Below are 12,101 nucleotides of genomic sequence, written 5' to 3' on the forward strand. Positions count from 1 at the left end.
CATGCTTCATGGTCCTCGCATGATTACCAAGTCTTCAAGGTCACACCAATTTCTTCACTTTCAAAAGTCTTCAGAAAGTATTCAGAAATCCAAAGTCTTCATTTGAAGAACTTCATTTTTAGGGGTCGACTTTCTATGTAAATATCAAACTCCTCATAGACTTATAGACCTGTGTACACTCACAAACACATCAGTCCCTTAACCTATAAGTCTTCAATAAACCAAAATCACTAAGGGGCACTAGATGCACTTACAATCTCCCCCTTTTTGGTGATTGATGACAATATAGGTTAAGTTTTCAACGGGGATATTGTATGAAGTGTAAATACTGATATTGAGGAATTTGATTGCAAGATATAGAAGAACTCCCCCTGAAGATGTGCACCATGAGGAATTTGCTTTTGAAGCAATGCACACTTGAAGAGTATAATCATGGAGATCTCCCCCTATATCTTGTAGTTCATACACGCATTTGACATATAGTATGAGGAATTTGCAATGCATGATGAAATATGGTGACTGATGTACTTCAGCATACGTGCATTAACATTAATGAGGAATAAGCATGCAGAAGAACACAACAAAAGTATAAAGCCACCATAGAGTTTAAGATTACAACTCGATCCAGCAAAGTCATCAGAAGAACGAGAGTTGTAACTTAGCAAAAAAACGCCCATATATAGACTCGCTTGAAGACTAACTCAAATTTATCCCCCTTTGTCATCGAATGACCAAAAGGGTTGAAACTGGGGACTAACACCCCTGAAGAACATCATGATGTTGGAGGAGCGCCAGCGTTGTCAGGGTCTTGAGTTGTTGTAGGGCCTGCTGCAGTGTCGTCCAAGTCTTCATGTTCGTCCGTGGCGTGTGATGAAGAATATGAGCTGGCCACCAAGGAAGGAACCTTGACCTTCTTGAATTTCTTTGGTGGAGGTGCAGACCAGTCAAAGTCTTCCTTGAAGCCCATTTGCTTCAGATCTTCTTCACCATGTAGATGTGACAAAATAGCCCAGGTGCAATCAAACACTTCATGGAGGTAGTAGTGGTTTTTCTTCACTAGATTATGTGTAGAAGTCATGTTGTGAAGAATAGAGCCAAACTGACGCTTAACCCACTTGTGATTCCGATCGACCTTCTGGTGAAGACTTATAAGCAGTTCACGGTCAGTCATCACCGAGGAGCAGTAGCTTGAGGACTTGACTTTGGAGCATTGGCAATAGAATCATGTGTGGCAGAGTCATCATTGGTGGAGTAGGATGCAGCTTTGCGGAACTGACCATCCAATGGACGAGTGCCTTCATCGATCACAGCTGGTGACTTTCCCTTCTCATCGGATGAGGAAATTGTCCGCTTGAGGACTTCAATAGGGGGCAAGTAGCTGAGGTGATTCTGAAAATCAGCCTTGTAGTTGAGTGAAGGCCTTGTTCTGAGGAATCTCATGATCCACGGCGCATAAGGCTTCAGCTCAAATGGAGAAAGTGCAACATTCGTGAGAGTCCTCAAGAAGAAATCATGGTAATTGACAGGGATACCATGCATGATGTTGAAGAGCATATTCTTCATCATCCCCACAATTTCTTCATCAGATGAATCATGACCTTTGATTGGAGTGATTGTCTTCGTCAGAATGCGATATATAGTCCTTGGCACATACAACAAATCCTTCACGAGGAATTTGGTCCTTTGAGCTTGTCCAGGCATCAGCGGCTTCATGAGCACTTGCATATAGTGATCAGTAAGTTCAGGTTCATCATACAGACAGCGAGCGCCTTCTGGTGGAGGACTGATTGGCAAGGCACAAAGCAATTCAGAGGCTGGTGCCTTGTAGTGAGTGTTTTCAGTCATCCAGTCCAAAACCCATGAATTGACGTTAGCAGCATTGCCTGTGATATGCAAAGTTGAGTAGAATTGAAGAATAAGCTCTTCATTCCAATCAACAATGTCATAGTAGAAATTCAGCAAGCCTGCATCGTGAAGCATACTGAGAACCGGCGTGAAGCAAGGCATAGATTCCATGTCCACATGAGGAATGTGCTCATGATCGAAGACTTTGTCCTTGTCAAAGAGAACTAAGGAATAGAAGTTTGCCTGGCTGGCAGTCCAGAAATGCTTCCTTCTAAGACGAGCATTGTCATATGGGTTGAATTCAGTGAAGAATACGTGCTCGCCGAAGAAATCATCAGCCTTGAATTTTGGCTTCTCGAAGATGGGTTTCTTTGGCTTGGGCTGAGGAGTGTCAGTGATTTGCAATACCACCTCAGGAATATCAATCTCAGGTTCCTCATGCTGAGGAATTTCAGTTTCTTCTGCATCTGCAGCCTGTGTCATTACTTCTTCATTCACAGTTTCTTCAGCACTAGTGGCTGGAATGTCTTCATGAACAGACGGAGTTGCACGATGTTCATCAGATCCCACTTGTACTTCAGTAGCAGCTGGGGACTGAGGAATAGTTTGGAGAGGAGTGAACAACGGAGAATTGGAGTGCTGAATTTCCCAAAATTCATCATTTATCACTGGTGTGGTACATCCGATGTCCACATCCTCATCTTCAAGTTCTTTAACACCTGCCTCTTCAGCAGTGAACTGAGGCAAAGGTGAGGAAATGACTGGGGTTTAAGGGATCTCATCCACTTCAATTTCTTTGTCCAACTACTCTGTCGAAGCAGCAGATGGAGTTTCTTCATCAGATTCCTCGGGAATCTCATATTCTTCACCAAAAGGAACAAGGTCCTTTGATGGCATTGATGAAATGGGAACGACATCAATTGGATTGTCAATTGAACTGATCAGAGTCTTCATCTTCTTCGGAGCTGAAGAATTCGAAGAGGTTGATTCCTTCCTTTTCTTCATCGTTGCATGTTCTGCAGCCTTGGTCTTCTTCACATCAGATGCAGATGGAAGGATCAGAGTTGGTGTAGGTGCAGGAGGTGCATTTTCTTCAGGCGTAACTGTTGTAGTTGCCCTGACTTGTTCACTTTCTTCAGGCGCATCACTAGTGGATGCCCTGGCAATATCATCAGCGGCTGGAATGGAGTCATCATCCCTAGTACTCTCATTTTCTTCAGCAGCCATACTCAGCGGTGCTGTCATGTTCTTCAGTGGGCTGGGCAGATTCTTCAGCCTGAGGAATTTCAACATGCACCGGTGCAGAGGCAGTTGAAGAGAAAGTCTTCGTCAAATTGACGAACCGAACCTTTGCTCCCTTCCAATCAGCATGGTACCGATTGAAATCATCACTCAGTTGCTTGATTTCAGCTTGTACAACAATGAGTTGTTCAGGGGTAAGAGTGAGGACATTGTCCTTGAGGTAGCGGTGTTTCTTGTATTGCACTTTCTTTAGCCTTCGTCCTTCTTCATATTTCCACTTTTCTTCCTCAATGAAGTGAGTGAGAACATGACTTTGACTAGGAGTGAGGTTCATCTCCGGCAAAGGTGGAGCGGGGTCCTTGTGCCATAAGTCAATGAAATCGAGGATCAGCTTGGGATCCAGAAGTAGTGGCACATTGCTGCCTTTGGGTCTAGCGGCCCTGGCTTGCCTGTCTCTGATGATTTTGGCAAGTTCATAGTCATCCGCCTCATCATCATCAGAGGGCACTTGGAAAGCGACTTGCTTCCTGTGAGGACTTGGTCGAATACCTCATCCAACAGTGGCCTTTTTCTTCAGCAGTGAGGGACCAGCTGAGGAAGGTCGAGCAGCTGAGGAGCTTGCAGATGCTCCTGAGGCAATAGAGAAGCCTTGTGTCCTTTGGCACGTGGCAAGATGCACAGGTGCCGAAGATTTTGTCGGAGCAGCCGAGACTTTGTCGAAGGAGGAGGAGCAGACTGAGGAATTGGTCGTGAGGGCTTTGAAGATGCTGGCCGTGAGGGCATTGCTGAGGAGCTTGGCCGTGAGGGCATTGAAGGAGAAGCACTGGACTTGTGGGCAGGCTTCTTTGGCATAGCCTTTATGGGCTTACTACCAGAGGCCTCAGCAGCGTTAGCAGCAGCAGCAGAATCTTCATTGAATTTCCTCACTGCTTCTTTTGCTTGCTTGGCTAGTTTGGCCTGGCAGCTAGCCAATTCAGTAGCATAGTCCTCACCATGCTTGAGGCTGGTGGGATCTGCCAGTTGGCCAGGTCTCAATGGAGGTCTTGAGCATGGAGGGTTGAGCACGAATTTCTTCATGTACTTGGGAGTAACATACTTGTACTCCCTCCATTCTCGTGCCCATCTCCTCTCAATTCGTTGTATGCGCACCTTGCGCTGATTCTTGTCCTCCTTGCCAAACTTGGCCTCATCAGGAGTGCAGTATCCAGCATAAATATCCTCAGAGATTTCAAACGTTGTGTTGACCTCAGGCCTTTTTCCTCCCTTCCGTGGCTTCTTGTCAGCCATTTTCTTCAGCTGAGGAATATGAACAACTGAAGTTTCTGAAGAGGTATGCAACTTTTCTTCGAGGAACACTGCAAATGAGTTAAGTTGATGCGAACCTAGTGATTCAGTAGTGGACATTTGTACCTGTGAACAGAGTATAGTTGCGAGGAATTTTGGAGGGGTCATATGCATTCTCAGAAGATTTTCAAAAAAGAATAGGTTTGAGGAATTTGACCGATGAGTCTTGAAGAATTTCGCTAAGCATTCTTTATCTTAGGTTCCAGAGTTGTACAGATTTGAAAATCCACACAATTGAGGAATCTTGAAGAAAATCATTGCTTATAGAAATGAATCAAGAACAGATAACATGTGAGGTGTTTTAGTGTGTGAAGATTTGAAGAATAAACACCTTTGAAGATTTTTAGGAAAACACATGAATCAAAGCAGGCAATAAAAGTAACTTTTTATTACCCGAAGTGAAGAACACTACGAACTGGGAAGTGTTGAGGTGAAGTTCGTCCATTCAGATCTTCCACGCCCTAACTCGGTAGAGGAAGACGGCTACGGCGGCGGCGGAGTGAAGAAATCCGCAACCGGCGCGAGTACGACGGCGACGAGGTCGAGGCAGTGAAGCTCTTCCTCACCGGCGACGATGAAGTAGCGGCGGCGCTAGGGTTTGGGAAGATCGAGCGGGAGAGAGGTCGAGCGGAGTAAAAGTGAAGTAAGAAGAAGGCGGGGGTATTTATAGCAGTAGTGAAAAACTGTGCGTCCGAAGATATCACGTTCGAACGTGCCCCTGGCTTTTCCCATTCACATGACATGTGTCACCCACGTACTGTGAGGTGGCGATCATGTAGGATTGTGGGTGAATAGATAAGTATTTGTTGTGAGAAGCGGAACGGTTTGAGCGGCAAAGCCGAAAATTTAGATAAGATAAGTTTTAAGTTACCGTTCGCAATTTCTTCAGCTGTCAAGGACAGTGAAGATTTTGAACGAGTTTCAAATCAGAATGCATATGAAGAATTTGTGAAAAGATTAGATTGAGTTTAGCATAGAGGGGGAAGGGTCCGATCACATTCACTTAGCGGAAACAGTCAACTTGAAGAATTAGCAATAAGTGAATGGTGTAGAGGACATAAAACTCATATATATATATGTGTGTGTATATATATTCAAATGAAGACAAATGACGGAAATAGTGAAGACATTGCAAGTTGAAGAATTTGAAAAAATGAGGAATTTCAAAACTGAGGAAAAAACTCAAATTGAAGATTTTCAACTTTTGTGGTGGCGTAACCCACCGTATAAGAAAGTTGGCTTCAGACACCGCGTACAATTGTCGTAGGGCTCTGAGAGTCAATTTCTTCATTAATTTCTTCAAACTTAGAGGGTTAGTCTTCATTGATTGAAGAAAAACGTTACTTCGTGTGTTGCGCATCTAAGTCATCAAGTCAGCATAAGTGTTAGGATGAGTGTCCATTTCAGAGAACATTCGAAGATTCTAGGATATTTAGCTCACACCGCAACTTGCTAAATCTCTTCTCATCCAAGGGCTTAGTGAAAATATCGGCCAGCTGATCTTCAGTTATTGCATGGCAGATGGAGATATCGCCCTTCAACACATGATCACGAAGAAAATGATGATGAATCTGGATGTGCTTTGTCTTCGAGTGCTGAACTGGGTTGCGAGAAATCTTGATAGCACTCTCATTGTCACAGTAGAGAGGCACATTCTTCACATTGGTGCCATAGTCCTTGAGAGTTTGCTTCATCCATAGTAGTTGAGCACAGCACGATCCAGCAGCAATGTACTCAACTTCTACAGTGGAGAGAGATACGCAGTTCTGTTTCTTCGAGGACCAACAGACCAAAGATCATCCGAGGAAATGGCAAGTGCCTGACATTGACTTGCAGTCCACGCGATCGCCAGCATAGTCAGAGTCTTAATATCCAATGAGATCAAATGAAGAGCCCTTGGGATACCATAATCCAAGTGTTAGTGTGTGAGCTAGATATCAAAGAATATGCTTCACAACCTTATGGTGTGATTCCTTCGGTGTAGCTTGAAATCGGGCACACATGCAAACACTAAGCATAATATCTGGACCAGATGCACATAGGTACAATAAAGAGCCAATCATGGAGCGGTATACCTTTTGATCGAAGGCTTGACCATTTTCATCAGTGCATAGATGGCCATTTGTGGGCATTGGAATTTTGACCCCTTTGCAATATCGCATGCCGAATTTCCTCAATACATCTTTGAGGTATTTCTCCTGCGATATGAATATATCATTGCGTCGTTGATGAATTTGAAGACCTAAAAAGAATTTCAACTCTCCCATCATAGACATTTGATATTCTTCACTCATCATATAGGCAAATTCATCACTACAGCGTTGGTCAGTACAGCCAAAGATAATATCGTCAACATATATTTGGCACACAAACAATTCACCATCATAAGATTTAGTGAAAAGAGTTGGGTCCGGTGAACCGGGTTTGAAGCCTTTCTTCATGAAGAATTCTTTCAAAGTGTCATACCATGCCCGAGGGGCTTGCTTGAGGTCATACAGGGCCTTGTTGAGTCTGAAGACTTTGTCGGGATTCTTTGGATCTTCAAAACCTGGAGGTTGAGCAACATATACTTCTTCCTCAATCTTACCATTGAGGAATGCACTTTTCACATCCATTTGTTGTAAGATAATATTATGATGGTTAGCGTAAGCAAGTAATATGCGAATAGCCTCAAGTATAGCAACAGGTGCAAAAGTTTCATCGAAATCAATTCCTTCAACCTGTGTGTAGCCTTGAGCTACAAGCCGTGCCTTATTCGTCACCACAAGGCCATTATCATCTTGCTTGTTGCGGTAGATCCACTTTGTGCCAATGATGTTGTGCTTGCGAGGATCTGGACGTTTGACCAGTTCCCAGACGTTGTTGAGCTCGAACTGATGTAATTCTTCTTGCATAGCTTGAATCCACCCAGGCTCCAGAAATGCTTCATCTACCTTAGTGGGCTCTGAGATAGAGACAAAAGCAAAGTGCCCACAAAAGTTAGATAAATGTAAAGATTTTGAGCGAGTGAGAGGACCTGGTGCTTCGATGTCATCAATGATCTTCTCAATTTGCACTTTGTTAGCAATGCGAGGATGAGTCAGTTGTCTTCGAGGAATTTGATCAGCATTCCCTTCAGGAGCATTTTCTTCAGCACCATTTTCTTCAGGTGCGCCAGCTCGGTGAACATCACGATCAAGAATGGATTCTTCAACAGATTCTTCGGTAGGAATGACATCCTCAGTAGCCTTGAACTTGATGGAATCTTCAGGTGCTGGTTCATCTATCATAGAAGGTAGGTGCTCTCTTTGCGAGCCATTAGTTTCATCGAACCACACATCTACAGTTTCAACAACTTTGTGAAGAACGTTGTTGAAGACTCTGTAGGTGTGCGAGTCCTTTCCATAACCAAGCATAAAACCTTCATGTGCTTTCGGTGAGAATTTAGAAGTGTGATGAGGATCTCTAATCCAACATTTAGCACCGAAGACTTTGAAATAACTCACATTTAGCTTTTTGTCAGTGAGGAATTCATAAGCAGTTTTCTTGAAGAATTTGTGAAGATATACCTTATTGATGACATGGCACACAGTATCAATTGCCTCAATCCAGAAGCAACGAGGCGTCTTGTATTCATCAAGCATAGTGCGAGCTATTTCAGCAAGGGTTCTGTTCTTGCGCTCCACGACGCCATTCTGCTGAGGAGTATAAGGAACAGATAACTCATGAGTAATACCAAGTTCATCAAGATAGCCATCCAGACCGGAATTGTTGAACTCGGTCCCATTGTCAGTTCTGATGTGCTTGATCTTCACACCAAAGTTGGTTGAAGCCCTCGAGAAAAATTGTTTGAAGACTTCCTGCACTTCATGTTTGTAAGTGACAATGTGCACCCATGTGTAACGAGAATAATCATCAACAATACCAAATCCATATTGAGATGCATCATTAAGAATTGCAGAATAGTGGTTAGGTCCAAAGAGATCCATGTGAAGCAATTCAAATGGACGAGTGGTAGTCATGACAGTCTTTGCTGGATGCTTGGCCTTTGTCATCTTTCCAGCTTCACAAGCTCCGCATAAGTGATCCTTGAGGAATTTGACATTCTCAATGCCAATGACATGCTTCTTCTTTGCAAGCGTGTGTAGATTCCTCATGCCAGCATGACCAAGTCGTCGATGCCATAGCCAGCCTTCTGAAGCTTTCGCAAGTAAGCACACGGCTGGTTGTGGTCCTGTAGAGAAATCAACAATATACAGATCTCCTCTCCTAAAGCCTTCGAAGACTTTGGAATGGTCAGCTTCCATGATCACAACACAATGATATCTTCCAAAGACAAAAACCATATCAAGATCACAAAGCGTTGAGACAGACATGAGGTTGTATCCTAAGGACTCGACAAGCATGACTTTGTCCATGTGTCGATCCTTTGAGATCGCAACCTTACCTAGACCCAACACCTGACTTTTGCCTTTGTCGGCGAAGATGATATGCTTCAGATGTGATGGTGATAAAGGAGCATCCATCAATAGATTCTTGTCACCCGTCATGTGATTTGTACATCCACTATCGAGGACCCACTCGTTTGCTTTGGGCTGATCATCCTGCAGATGAATTAGTGCAACTTATGAACTCATATACTTCATCAGTGAAGAATATGACATCAATATCATCAGTTAAATTTCATCAAGAAATAGCACAAATAATACAGTATGAGGAAGTGAGAAATGAAAATTCATTTCTTCATGATTAGCCTGCATCCTTTCAGGCACCGTTCAGGTCTCCAGCAAATTCTTCAGTCATTTTGAGCACGACTGGAGACCTGACCCTGCAAAAGAGATTAGTTCTTTTTCTTCACCACCCACATCTGGAGGGGTAGCAAAGAATTCATCACTCTGCGAGCACCATATGAGAAAGGTGGCATAGAAGCTAGTATGCTTTGTTTCACATAAGAGGGGTTAGGGTAAGCATATGAGTAAGCAGAGAAATTCTTCGAGGAATTATGAACATAATAATTTGAGGAATAATGCTCATATTCATGGCCCTTAGCTCTTCCCTGCGAAACAGAAGGGTTAGCACGATGATGATCATATGAGGACTTTGATCCTTTTGAGGAATTTGATCCATATGAAGAATTAGGTCCATATGAAGAATTTGATCTGGGGTTCCTATTCTTCACAGGTGGTGTCATGAGGACATTCACCTGAAGACTTTCAAGATAACTTTTGGGAACCCAGATTTTCTTCATAGGGGAACCGTTCCTGTAGTTAGTGCCAACATATCTAGCAAATACTTCACCATTCTGATTTTTGAACAGTTTATAGTTGGAGTCAAATGACTCATCAGAAGAATGAGGAGATTCACATGTAAAGCCAGATAGATTGGATGGATCAACTAGAGGTCCTTTTGCAGCAACCCATGAGGTTTTGGGGTACTGCTCAGGTTTCCAATATGTTCCATCAGCATTGAGTTTCCTCTCAAAGGCAATACCCTCTTTCCTAGGGTTTCTGTTGAGGATCTGCTTTTTGAGCACATCACAAAGAATCTGATGCCCTTTGAGGCTTTTGTACATGCATGTTGTGTACAATTCCTTCAGCCCTGCATCATTAGTAGTACTAGCAATGTTCTCAGATGAGGAATTAGTGATAGCAGAGACAGGTGAAGAATTTGTAATATTTGAAGCATTTGAACATTCAGGTGAAGAATTAGCAGATTCACATTCAATGCACTTAAGACATGGAGGAACAAATTCTTCCTGGGTAGCGCTGATTTGTTGAGCAAGTAATGAATCGTGATCCTTCTGAAGATCTTCATAACTCACTCTTAGCTTCTCAAATTCTTGCTTTCTTTGAATAAATTCGTAAGAAAGCTTCTCGTGATCAGATAAGAGAGTGTTATGATGGCTTTGAAGGTTGTCAAACTTAGACTGAAGTCTTTGAAGATTTTCAGTTAAGTCTTTAGTGTGGTCCATTTCATCACCCAACATATCATCACTTTTGTCTAGCATGTTTTGAAGCTTTTCAATAGCCTTTTGTTGTTTCACAGCAATCTTAGCAAGTTTAGAGTAGCTGGGCTTAAGATTTTCATCAGATTCATCCTCACTTGATTTAGAGGAGGGGTATTTAGTTACCTTGGCACCCTTTGCCATGAAGCAATAGGTGGGAGCGTAGTCATCATTGCCTTCATCAGCGTTGTTGGTGTTGCCATTTTCTTCAGAGTTGAAGACAGACTTGCTGACAAATGCGGTAGCAAGAGCTAGACTTTCCACACCTGAATTAGACACCTCGGATGCCTCCTCTTCCATATGATCCTCAGATTCAGCCTCAGAATCCATTTCCTTGCCAATGAATGCCCGAGCCTTCTTGGAGCTGCTCTTCTTGTGAGATGAAGACTTTGAGGATTTTGATGATGAAGACTTTGAAGATTTATTCTTCTTCTTGGCATCATCAGAACTGTAATCCTTGTATTTCTTCTTCTTTAATTCCTTGTCCCACTGAGGACAATCTTGAATGTAGTGACCAGGATTCTTGCATTTGTGGCACAGCCTTTTCTTGTAGTCACCGGATGAGGAATTGTTGCTCCTTGAGGATTTTCCAAAGCGACCATGTCTTGAGAACTTCTGAAATTTCTTCACGAGCAGTGCTAGTTCCTGGCTCAGTTCTTCAGGATCACGAAGGCTGCTGGTAGAGTCTTCTTCCTCAGACTTAGAGACTGCCTTGGCCTTTAGAGCACGTGGTTTGCCATAGCTCGAACCATATAGATCTCTCTTCTCAGCAAGCTGGAACTCATGAGTGTTTAGCCTCTCGAGGATATCAGCGGGATCAAGTGACTTGTAGTCAACACGCTCTTGAATCATTAGTGCCAGAGTGTCAAATGAAGAATCGAGTGATCTCAGCAATTTCTTCACCACCTCATGGTCGGCGATATTAGTGGCACCAAGCGCTTGAAGCTCATTTGAGATATCAGTGAGGCGACTGAAGGTTTGCTGAACATTTTCATTGTCGAGTCTTTTGAAGCGGTTAAAGAGATTGCGAAGAACATCAACACGAGATTCACGTTGAGTTGAGACTCCTTCATTTACTTTGGAGAGCCTATCCCAGATAAGCTTAGTAGTTTCCAAAGCACTCACTCTACCATACTGCCCTTTACTCAGATGGCCACATATGATATTCTTCGCTTGAGAATCGAGTTGCTTGAATCTCTTCACATCAGCAGCATTCAGGGAAGGTGTGACTGAGGGAACACCATTTTCCAGAACATACCAGAGATCGTTGTCAATTGCCTCAAGATGCATTCACATCTTATTCTTCCAGTAGGGGTAGTCCGTGCCATCGAAGGTAGGACACCTAGCAGAGACCTTGATCATACCTGCAGTCGACATAACTAGAACTCCAGGTGGTTAAACCAAAATCACAGAGAAAAAGGGAGTACCTTGCTCTGATACCAATTGAAAGGGCGTTATATCGACTAGAGGGGGGTGAATAGGCAATTTTTATGAATTCTTCACTAAGGAATTTGCTGGTGAGGAAATTCCTAAATGAAGAACTACTTGCAGCGGAATAAGTACTCAGAAAGGAACATACCAGAACACAATCATAGTCATCATGATGAAAAGAAGACAAGCATAGAGTACAAAAAGCATAAACACAGGATAACACAAGGAAGAAGACGAACAGAGTGAAGAAATAGAA

The sequence above is a fragment of the Triticum aestivum genome, chromosome 4B, assembly GCF_018294505.1.
Source record: "Triticum aestivum cultivar Chinese Spring chromosome 4B, IWGSC CS RefSeq v2.1, whole genome shotgun sequence".
In the NCBI taxonomy this organism is placed as follows: Eukaryota; Viridiplantae; Streptophyta; class Magnoliopsida; order Poales; family Poaceae; genus Triticum; species Triticum aestivum.